Source organism: Artemia franciscana, chromosome 11, assembly GCF_032884065.1.
Source record: "Artemia franciscana chromosome 11, ASM3288406v1, whole genome shotgun sequence".
NCBI classification, from domain to species: domain Eukaryota; kingdom Metazoa; phylum Arthropoda; class Branchiopoda; order Anostraca; family Artemiidae; genus Artemia; species Artemia franciscana.
The window spans coordinates 36950902-36962546 of NC_088873.1; the positions used below are offsets into that span (position 1 = coordinate 36950902).

General features: G+C 35.5%; 1 protein-coding gene across 11 annotated transcripts in view; it reads right to left on the reverse strand.

Moving 5' to 3' along the window:
• Positions 1–11645, reverse strand: part of LOC136033171 (GRB10-interacting GYF protein 2-like) — a 461255-nt gene that overhangs the window by 338369 nt on the left and 111241 nt on the right. The window lies entirely within an intron of this gene.

Genomic DNA, 11645 nt, shown 5'->3' on the forward strand with positions numbered 1-11645 from the left:
TTTTCTAAGGAAGTCGGGGCCAAGGGCACCGCTTGGTTTTGCAGTGGGAAAATAAGAAATTACCGGAAAAATTATCCAGCGGTCTGATAGCGGGAGATATCCTCGGTTCCTGTTGATCATTAAAGTTGAAACCGTTTTGACACCATAAATGAGCGTTAAGACCACTAGAGTGGAATATTATACAAACTGTTTTCTCAAGATACTTCACTTTGGTTTTTATTAGAAAATTAGAGAAAATATTTGAAGGGTTTTTAATTCTGAAAACAAAAACACAGATCCTGACTCAAAAATTGTATTTTTTGGTCCACCTAAAAAAAAATTGAATATAACGTCCAAAGGACTTTTGAAGAAAATCGTGTTTTTTACGCGCAGTTCAAGTCTCTAAACTATTTAAGTCTGGTCTTGAGGAGAATGAAACAAAATAATAAACATAAAAAATTTCACTTTTAATAGGCTATACAGATGAATAAATATATAAAACTTACAAAACCGAAAAATCCAATATTTCTTAAATTACCAACGAAGTAAACCAAACAAAACTGATAACAAGATATAAAATTACTTTTTGCGCATTATTATCTCGACGATTCCTTACGTCATTATCTACTAAAAGCAGACATGTTTAGAAAAATGTGGAAATAACACTTAAACGCCATAAAAGTTGAATAATCATAAAGTAAGAGATGCCACAATTTACCAGTGTAAGCAAGAATTTTCACTGTGTAATTGAAGGGCTAATGTGGTGCTTTAGGCCAGTTCTCTTTGACCCTCTTCTTTTTCCAGAATGATCAAATTCAAATTTTGCTGTGTAATTGAGGGCCAAATGTGGAAATTATATTGCAATTATTTCAACATTTTGATCGGATTTTCTTGGGGAAAAGGGAGTACAGGGTTTCGTTGGTTACCCTCTAACCACCTTTGACTCTTAAAACCTATCTAAAAGTTTTAATTTCTATTCAAATGAGTTGCCTCTTAAGTTTATGCGACCATTCCTTTCATAAAATAATTTATGCTTGGGGCATAACTTATACAACCCTGGAGGCATTTTTATTTAACCTTTATACAATTGAGACCAAAATGGCTCACTTAAACATTCGATTGGATTCTATTGCAGGAACGAGGGCGTGGGGGTATTAGCTGCTCAACAATTGCTTTTGACTCTTGAATAGCGAACTAGAACTTTCAATCAAATGAGCATCTTCTAAAGTTTAAATGACAACCCCTTTAATAAAAACCTTGCATTCTCCAGGGGCACAATTTAAAACCCTTGCTCCTGGGTTCTGAAAGGCTGTGTCAACCCTGGAGGCATTATTATATGATCTTTGGACTATATTGAACAAAATGAATAGGACAAAATTTTGATCTGGTGCATTTGAAAAGAGAGTGAGAGGGGGGGGGGGGTTATTAGCCACCAACCGCTTTTGACGGTTAAAACGGAACTACGGCTTTCAATTTTCAATCAAATAAGCCTCCTTCATAGTTTATATAACCATCCGATATGCCCCTGAGCCATACCTCACGACCCTCGAAAATAGGCTCGGGGGGAGGAGAGTCATGTATACCTCAAAGGCACTGTTGCATGATCTTTGGACCTTGCGCCCCGGAAACAACATACAACCCTTGACCCGGACTCTGGGGAGTTGTGTCAACCTCGAAGGCGATGTTATATACTCTTTTTATTATTTGGAAGAGAATGACAAACTTAAATTTTCAATTGAATTTATTTAAAGAAAAGAGGGCATGGGGAGGGCCTTTTGCCCTCCAATCACTCCTGACTTAAAATGGTGAGCTAGTACTTTCAATTTCTGATCAAATGAGCCTTTTTCAAAGTTTATACTACCTTCCCTTCCAAAATGACCTTATAAGCCCAGGGTTTGTAACTTACAACCCATACCCCTAGGGTCAGGGGGTTACAACTTACAATCCGTACCCCCCAGGGTCAGGGGGTTATGTCAACACCGGGGTTTTTGTTATTTGATCTTTAAACTATTTTGAACAAAATGAGTATCTAAAATTTTGATCAGATGCATTCGCGAAAAGGGTCTGGAGACTAGTTGCCCGTTTATCAAATTTGTATCTTAAATAGGGCACTAGAACATACAATTTCTAGTCATATGTTTTTTGTTAGAGCTCACGTTTTTCGTCTGACAATGTGGTGAATATGGGGGTCTTTTTTACAGCTTCGTTGAGTTCGGCGTAAAACGTATCTATTGCTTGTTCAGAGCTGACCCTTGTGGGTGCGTAGACCGCAAACACTGTAACATTAAACAGTTTGCTTCGGAATCTAGCTTTTGCAAGGCGAGATGATACGGGCTCCCATTCTATTAGAGCTTTTTGTGCTTGGATGTTAAGGAGAAATCCAACCCCTGCACTGCCACTACCATCTTTGGGTCCTGAGTTATAAAAGAAGAAAGAATTCTCTGAATCTGGTGTTGCTATCTCATGGTTTTCTAGTGTGTCATTTATTCTTGTCTCTGATACACAGAGGATGTCGAGGCCTAGGCGATGTATTTCACCAGCTATGAAAGTCTGGGTCGTCAAACATTTCATCGAACAGACGTTCCAGCACCCTATTGCAAGGGATTGTCTTCGTTTCAACAGGTTTCCAGCTCGCCAATTTTTCGAAGGAGACGCCGGTAAATCATCCAACGCATCGCTTGTCGGGAATGCCGTAGCCTGGTTTGACACTCTTTGATCTGCTTTCTTCATAACGTTTCGTGGGAATATTATTGACCGACAGGTCCCCAGTCCGTCGGCGCCTCCACACTTTAGCCATTCTTTCGCTAGGCATGTAGCTACGGAATGTTGCCACCGCTTCACCACTTTGAGGTAGTGTGGTCGACTTCCCAAGGATACACTAGAGACGGAGATACAGCTTCGGCGACCCAAACCGCACCATAGCCGTGCTAAGAGAGGGCCTCTGCTGTCATCTTGATTCCCATCTAGGTAACCTTTCTATAAAAGATAGGTCAAGTCTTTTACTTTGCTCACAACACGAATGAGGCATTAAGTTTACAACACTTGATTAAACTTGATTAAACACGAAACACGTAAACAATATTAAATTTTACTATTCTCCCAAAAGCTCTTTGGCCTTTAAAGAAGGGGGAAAACAAATGAATCACTTACTTAGAGAGAAAAAATAATCACATACTCACAGAGAAATAAGCACAAAAGAAAAGGAAAGAAAATATAAATAAAATGAAAACTATAGGAAACAAAACTAAATAGACTAATAAATTAAATTGACTAAATTAATTAAGTAGATCAGTAGATAATATAGACTCCAATGAATGATAATAAATATATATGATAATAGGAGAAAAGGAAGATAATAGGAGAAAAGGAAGACTGTTTTCCTAAATTATTGATTAATATAGACCAGCACTTGATAGAGGCCTTAACCCTACTCATCCATACAATTACATAGATAAAATAGAATAGCCATACACAATCAACCATAAAGAATAATCCATGGACAGGCAGTCATGTCGTCAATAAGTATAAGTCGTCATTTACCAAACAATAAAAACAGTAAATACAAATAATTCAGAGGCAACAACCCAACACAAGGGCTCATCAGGAGAATAAACTTGCCTATAGGGTTTCGGCACTTTAAATTCTCTTCCCAGTCAAGTGTTGTGCCTACCACTGAATACCTATGGTATCCCCATGTCAGGTATCACCCCCAAAATACAGGCCTATAAAAAAATCCAGCAAATGTAGAACAACCAAGTAACACCAAAACAAGCTTATCCTGTTAATATATTCCTCTGTTTAGCAGCATTAGGTAAACTAAATGTGATAAATTTTACCAAATCACAAATATTAACTCTTTGCGAAAAACCTGAATGAACTAAAACAATTACAGATTTCATCAGTACCATGTGGCTATTTTTGAAAAATCTGCTCTTTTAGATACACAATTCACAAAATAGATGGCGCTGCATCAACTTTTCGCGACCCTACAAAATTAACCAAAAGTTTCCCTCCAGATAAATCTTTTGGTATTTATTTAAAAGTTCGTTATAATGAAAACTATTTTTTTTAAATTGCCAAGTTAATTTATTTGCAGAATAACCTCTTAATATCAATTTTTGGCTTAATATTTTACATCTATTTTTAAAATCAATATAATTACTACAAATCCTTGCATATCGAAGCAACTGAGAGAAAAACGCTGAAAATGTGATATTTGAGTGTATATTACTTTCAGGGAATGGGGAATTAATCACTTCGAAATTGAAATCATACGTTTTGTTATACATTTTAAAACCTAATTTATTATTATCAGAAATATTAATATTTAAATCTAAGAAATGATCTTCAAGACCTGCGCCATGACTAGGTTCAAGAGTAAGCTCTGATTGATATATATTTTTAGAAATATCAATGAAACCCTTATGATATCATCGAAATCAATGAAATATATATATACATATATATATATATATATATATATATATATATATATATATATATATATATATATATATATATATATATATATACATATATATATAAAGGCAAATTTTGTCGCCTTTTTTATGAAGTCAACCGTCCGCTAGTCAGTTTCATAAGTGAATCTGATACTTATAGTCAAGTTTCATTTCAGCTCTATTCGATGTACTTCTATTCTATATGTTATATTCAATAGAGTTTCTATAATACATAGCTATATTGTATTTTATATTCTATCTAGATCTATTCTATTCTACTTTCTATATAATTCCATGTAGACAATGATTAATCATCAATAATTGCAATGGTTTTTGCTTCTAAGTACCCAAACAAATTTGTCTAATTTTCGGTCTAATTTTCCTATTGATACTGATTCATTGTAGTTTTATGATTGAATTATTATTACAATTTTGCATTCATCTTTGGCTTAATATAGCTCTTTACTTTTCATTCAAAATTTCTTTTGTGGAAAAGGTTTTGAATTATTATTCATCGTTTTTATTTGACAAAGTTTTAAAGCTTTTCAGTTTTTTTATGACAAAATCTATATTTTGTTGTTTTTGTTTGCTCAACAAATTTTTTCAACAGTTTTTAATAAAATATTCCCTTTCAAAAATCTTGACTGACATAGTATCCCTTTATTTAGTTTTATAATTTCTCAATCTTCCCTGAAAAATAAAGCCTAATACCATGTCCTGTTCCCAAAACATGGCACCTATCGTATTCTGACAACCTGGATGTATTTACACACAAAATCTTCCTGAACAGGCCCTGAAAGTTCCACAATTATGCCACGAACCTAAGAATATGGCACTAAGGGCAGTAGTCTATTACTGTTAGTATCAATAGTATGCCAATAATGCATTTTAATTAGTTTAACTTTGGCTCTCTATATACCCTAAAAATTCAACCTAATACTTTAAGCCGTTGTTAAGATAGCACTGACGCATTCTTTCGAAATCCTGCATACACATAGCGTATTTCAGTTCAACTCCACATAACCTTCAGCATTTCCTGAAAATATATCCTTAGTACGCTTAGCCTTAGTAATAGTATTAGTAGTAGTGGCAGCAGAAGTTTTAGTGGTAGTATGAATATAGTTCCTATTAATGTTTTAATATCCTACTCAGCATAAACTGAAAGATTATACTTAATACTGTAAGCTAGTCCTAGGATAGAGGCGATGCGCTCATTTTACAACATGTATCTGTATGTCCGTTTATTTATGTTGATATTTCCACCGTCAAAATATCTTCGCAGGTGATTTTGAAGTCATCGTATAGTGGAATTAAATGTTGAACGTATGTCTGAATGTCCTCATAAAGACATTCTGCCTTTAAAAGGCTTGAAAGTAGGAAAATGGGCACCGAATAGTGTTTTGCTTCATAAATTTTAATAAAAAAAAAAAAAAAACTGAAATTGCACCCATTCTTGTTTGAAATTGAGGTGGCCTCTTGTAATTGTAAGTTAATCTAATTGAACTTTCTGAACTAATCTGTTAAATATGCTATGTCCGCTGTGAAATTGATCAAGTTCTTTCTTTTAAGTCTGGATATTAACTTTCCAGAAACTGTTTCTTTAAAAACTGATTCAAAAATTAATATTATCAGACTATACGGATAAGTAAAGTTAAGCCAAAAATTTAGTTCTTCACTATTTAAGTCACATGAATTTTTGTGGAGTCCAATTTACGAATTTTGAGCCCCTATTTTTTCACGTCAAAGTCTCCCTTTGGCGCCTGCAGGTCGACCAAGACCGTGTTGGGAATTGCCACTCTAGACAATGTATATGCTCATTGTGATTTAGCTCAATATCCTCCTAAATATTCCCTGAAACCTGCACCTTCATTCATTTAGCGTCAGGAGTATCAATAGCTGTAGCAGTAGTAATAGTTTTAGCATTATTACTACTAGTAGTAGTAGTAGTAGTAGTAGTAGTAGTATAACACCTTTTGTTTTTTTCCAAATCCCCTTCAAAACATTCTAAAAATTTCTGCAAAAAACCGTAATCAGTTCTATATTTTTTTGTAATATGTATGCAAATAGTACATTTTGAATTAGCTCAACATTCCCCGAAATCTTGGATTTAATATCCTTACCTTTTGCCTATTAAAAAATATCGACAGTTGTCGTTCTTGTTGACCCAAACTCAAGCCTCATAAATTACAACATAATATTCCAAATTGCTCCCAAGATATTGTTCATTAGCCTTTTTGAAAACCTGTATGCACAAAATCTGTTGTGATGCAGTTCGACTTCTGCCTTAACATTCACTGAAATGTCCGCTTAAATACCCTTAGCGTTAGTGGCAGCATTAGTCATAGTTTTATTAATACGTGTATTATTAGTAGTATTAGCAGTAAAAATAGTAGTAGTAGTACTTGTAGCATTGATAGTATACACATGCTGTCTTTTGGTCGATTGACAATCCCTTTCTTTACGCCCTGGAAGTTTCAACTGAATCCGCCTTTTTGACAAGCATTATTCACATATCGTTTTTTGACTTAGTTCAAATTCTCCCTCAACAATTGTCACCCTAACACCTTTAATCTTAGTAAGAGTCAAAATAGAAGTAGCATTTGCAGCAGTAGCAATAACAGTAGTAGTAATAACCGCTTGCACATATTGCATTTTTGGTCAATTTGTCATCCCTCTCATTATTATCTGAGCGGTTATCCCCCTTTATATGGATCATTGTTATGGACTTTGTCTTAAGGAGCACAAGAAACGTAATTGGAGACTATGGAATCAAATGGGGAGGAAAAACGCTCCTAGACTTAGATTACACTGATGATTTAAGCATATTGGATTAAAGTGTGACAAAATGATTGTATTTTTAGAGGTTTTGCGAGTTCAGGGTGCTAAAATAGGCTTAAAAATTAATGTTAACAAGACTAAGTCACTAAGGCTAGGAGTAAGTGAAGATGAACAGGTGACAATGGGTAACGAAAAGATTGATCAGGTTGGGAGCTTCATTTACCTTGGTAGTATTATTAGTAAAGATGGTGGGAGCAGTGAAGATGTTAAAAGTAGAATAGCTAAGGCTCAGGGTGTTTTTTCACAGATAAAAAAGTTTGAAAGAATAGAAAGATAAATCTGCAAACCAAGATTAGAATATTGGAAGCTAGAGTGATGACAGTGGTCAAATATGGCTCTGAAGCATGGGCACTCCGAAAAGCAGATGAAAATTTACTAGATGTTTGCCTACGGGTTGTTCTGGGTACCCGGCTGACTGACCGTATTTTAAACAGTAGGTTGTAGGAAAAATATTGTTTAATCCCGCTTTCTAGGGCAATAATGAAAGAAAGGTTGAGATGGCTAGGCCACGTTCTAAGGATAAAGGATGACAGATTACCAAAGATTTTCCTTTTCGGCCAACCGTCTGGGGCTACATGGAAAGCAGGTCATCCTTGTCTGGGTTGGGAGGATGTCATAAATAAAGATTTAATGGAAATGGGAACTTCCTGGGAGGATGTAAAGAGGGAGACTTTAAATAGATTAGGCTAAAGGAGGAGCGTGCGGAGCTGTGTTGGCCTCAGGCGGCTTGGAGCTGCAGTGAGTTATTAGTAGTAGTAGTAGTAGTAGTAGTAGTAGTAGTATTCCTGGGATACACCAATTACATAACTTTAATTTACTTAACGTAGTTTGGTTTAATTTATCTATCTCTAAATACTCCCTTAAACTTCTCTTCATATCTTTAGCCTTAGTATTAATAAAAGTAATGTATGCTGTAGCAGGAGTAGTAGAAAAGGTAGTAGTAGTCTTGTTGGAGTAGCACTAGCAAAATTTGTAACAATTATATCAGTAGCATTATACACGTATTGCCTATTAGTCAGTTGAACGTCCCCCTTATCATTCCATAGAAGCTTCAATTTCTTCTTCAACTTCGATGCTGAACAGTTCCTAAGTCATTACTGATACGCCCTTTTGACGACTCGTGTGCATAAGCGTGTTTTTATTTAGGTCCTTCCTCTCTTAATTTTTCCTCAAACTTTCTCTGTCATATGCACAGCCATAGTAAAGGCGCAACGGAAGTATCAATAGTTGTAGTATCAGTAGTATTGGGGCTAGTGTGTACTTGTTGTATTTTGGCCAATTGATCCTCCCTTTCATCATTCTTGTTAAGTTCTAACTTAGTGTCCTGAGTACTTCTTCAGAAACACCCTTTTGGCAGCCCGCATGCACATACTATGTTTTGATTTTTGCTCTACACTCCCTCAACATTTCCTGAAAGTTTCAACTGAACACCTTTCGTCTTTTTGGACACAGAAGGTAAAACAAACCCCCTACCCCATAATTTTGTGAATATGGAAGTGCAAAGAATTATTTTTGTCATGAACTGATCTCGTCTGAGAAAAATCCTTTCAAAATCTTGTATGAAAAAAATAGCCTGAGAATCACTTATTGTAAAATCATCACTATCCCTGTTAAAATCCAAACTTAAATTTTGGTATTTACGTACTTCAAAATAAGTGCGTCATATTTTGATTTTCTCAGACAAGACTGATAATTTATACATTCAAAAAAACTCTGTCACTTCCACCACAAGAAATGCCTATCAATAGATAAATGAACCTCAGAACAAAGAGAAATGAATTTTAATTATCACATAAAATATCAAAATAACTAATAATGGCGCTGATAAAAAAAATCCTTTAATGAGAAAAAATTAAAAGAGAATCTCAACTCAAATTTAAAATGAATGGTAATTACTACAACAAAAAAAAGGCTACTTTCCCCTCCCCTATGCTTTCTAAAATCTAAATGTCTTATTTGCACTTCTCTAAAAGTAAACTTTTGAATAAAGAAAACTTTTCATTTCAAAATTGTAAAATTGACAAAATAAAGTTTTATGTTAAAAAAAATCTTAATTTCCAGTTTTTCTGATATTTCTAGAAAATAAAATATATATCGTATTGTAAAAATGAAGTTCATTTGTATTAGTTAGTTCCGTTTTTTCTTTTTTCTATTATTATTATTATTTCTAATTTTTTGGTATTAATCTTTGATATTTTGAAAAATAAACTCATAATGTTCAAAATACAATTAATCTATGTATATATCTATATATATAAAAATAAGTTGTCTGTGGATCTGTGGATCGTGGATCAGGTGACGTCATGTTTCGGCTGACATCATGAAATTAGTTGCCATCATTTTTGCTTTGAAGGTGACGTCATTAACGGTATTTAAGACATGGCAACAGCCGAGGAAGCTGCTCAAAGAGTATATGCCAAAAAACTTGCTGCTGATAGAGAAAGTAAGAAAAGAAAGCGTTCCGAGGAATCACAAGAACAGCAAGAAAACAGGCTTGCGGCTAAAAAACGCAAAACCGCGCAGTTAGATGAAAATCCACCTGGACAGCGAGAGTCAAAACATATCAAAACTGAAAATGATAGCGATGATGATTGGGTTTGGGATTTTGACTTGGATAAGGTCATCAATGCCTACCAGATTTAAGTTAAAAAAACAAAGGTTCGTCGATATGTACTTCATAGTGACGCTGAAAAATAAAGAAGAAAAAGAAAACTGAAAAAAGAAAAAAGGTAAAAAACTAAAAAAAAAACTAAAAAGAAAAAACACTCAAAGAGAAATTACAGACCGGGACACAAATGACGACCGAGACAGAGGGAATATAAGTGACGACCGGGAACCTCAAAGCGAAATTACAGACTGGGACACCCGGACACAAATCACGACCGGGACACAGGGAATATAAATGACGACCGGGACACAGGGACACAACTACAACGGGGACGCCGGGGGCACAGGCGGGATATATAAATGACGACCTGGACACAGGGATTGTTCGAATAGAAATTACAGACCAGGACACCGGGACACAAATGACGACCGGGACACAGGGAATATAAATGACGACCGGGACACTCAAAGAGAAATTACAAACTGGGACACCGGGACACAAATGACGACCGGGACACAGGGAATATAAATGACGACCGGGACACAGGGACACATCATTAGAATAATGAGGTATAGATCTGAACACGAATTGTTTTTCCCATGGACAATTATATGTTGCATGTTCAAGAGTCAGTGAACCTGACAATCTATTTATATGCACAGACAATGGGACAGCGAAGAATGTTGTATATTCGCATGTTTTACGTAGTTAAAAACATATATTTATATCTATCTCTATTCACAGGTGGGACACAGGGACACAACTACAATGGCGCGTAACTAATATGGCGCGTAACGACTTACGCGCGCGGGGGGGCTTGGGGGGCGCGAAGCGCCCCACCAACTAGGTGTTGGGGTGGCGCAAAGCGCCACCCCAACAGCTAGTATATATATAAAAATCAGTTGTCGGTGTGTGTGTGTGTGTGTGTGTGTGTCGAGTGACGTCATGTTTGTGTGTCAACTGACGTCATGTTTGTCAACTGATGTCATTTTAAGGGTTGAGCTGTATGCGTCATGAAGTTGTTTGTCAACTGATGAAATTACATACCGGGACACCGGGACACAAATGACGACCGGGACACAGGGAATATAAATGACGACCGGGAACCTCAAAGAGAAATTACAGACTGGGACACCCGGACACAAATCACGACCGGGACACAGGGAATAAAAATGACGACCGAGACACAGGGACGCAACTACAACGGGGACGCTGGGGGCACAGGCGAAATACATAAATGACGACCGGGACACAGGGATTGTTCGAATAGAAATTACAGATCGGGACACCGGGACACAAATGACGACCGGGACATAGGGAATATAAATGACGACCGGGACACTCACAGAGAAATTACAAATTAGGACACCGGGACACAAATGACGACCGGGACACAGGGAATATAAATGACGACCAGGACACAGGGACATATCATTAGAATAATGAGGTATAGATCTGAATACGGATTGTTTTTCCCATGGCCAATTATATGGTGCATGTTCAAGAATCAGTAAACCTGACAATCTGTTTATATGCATAGACAATGGGACAGCGAAGAATGTTGTATATTCGCATGTTTTAAGTAGTTAAAAATATATATATATATATATATATATATATATATATATATATATATATATATATATATATATATATATATATATATATATATATATATATATATATATATATATATATATATATATATATATATATATATATATATATATATATATATATATATATATATATATATATAT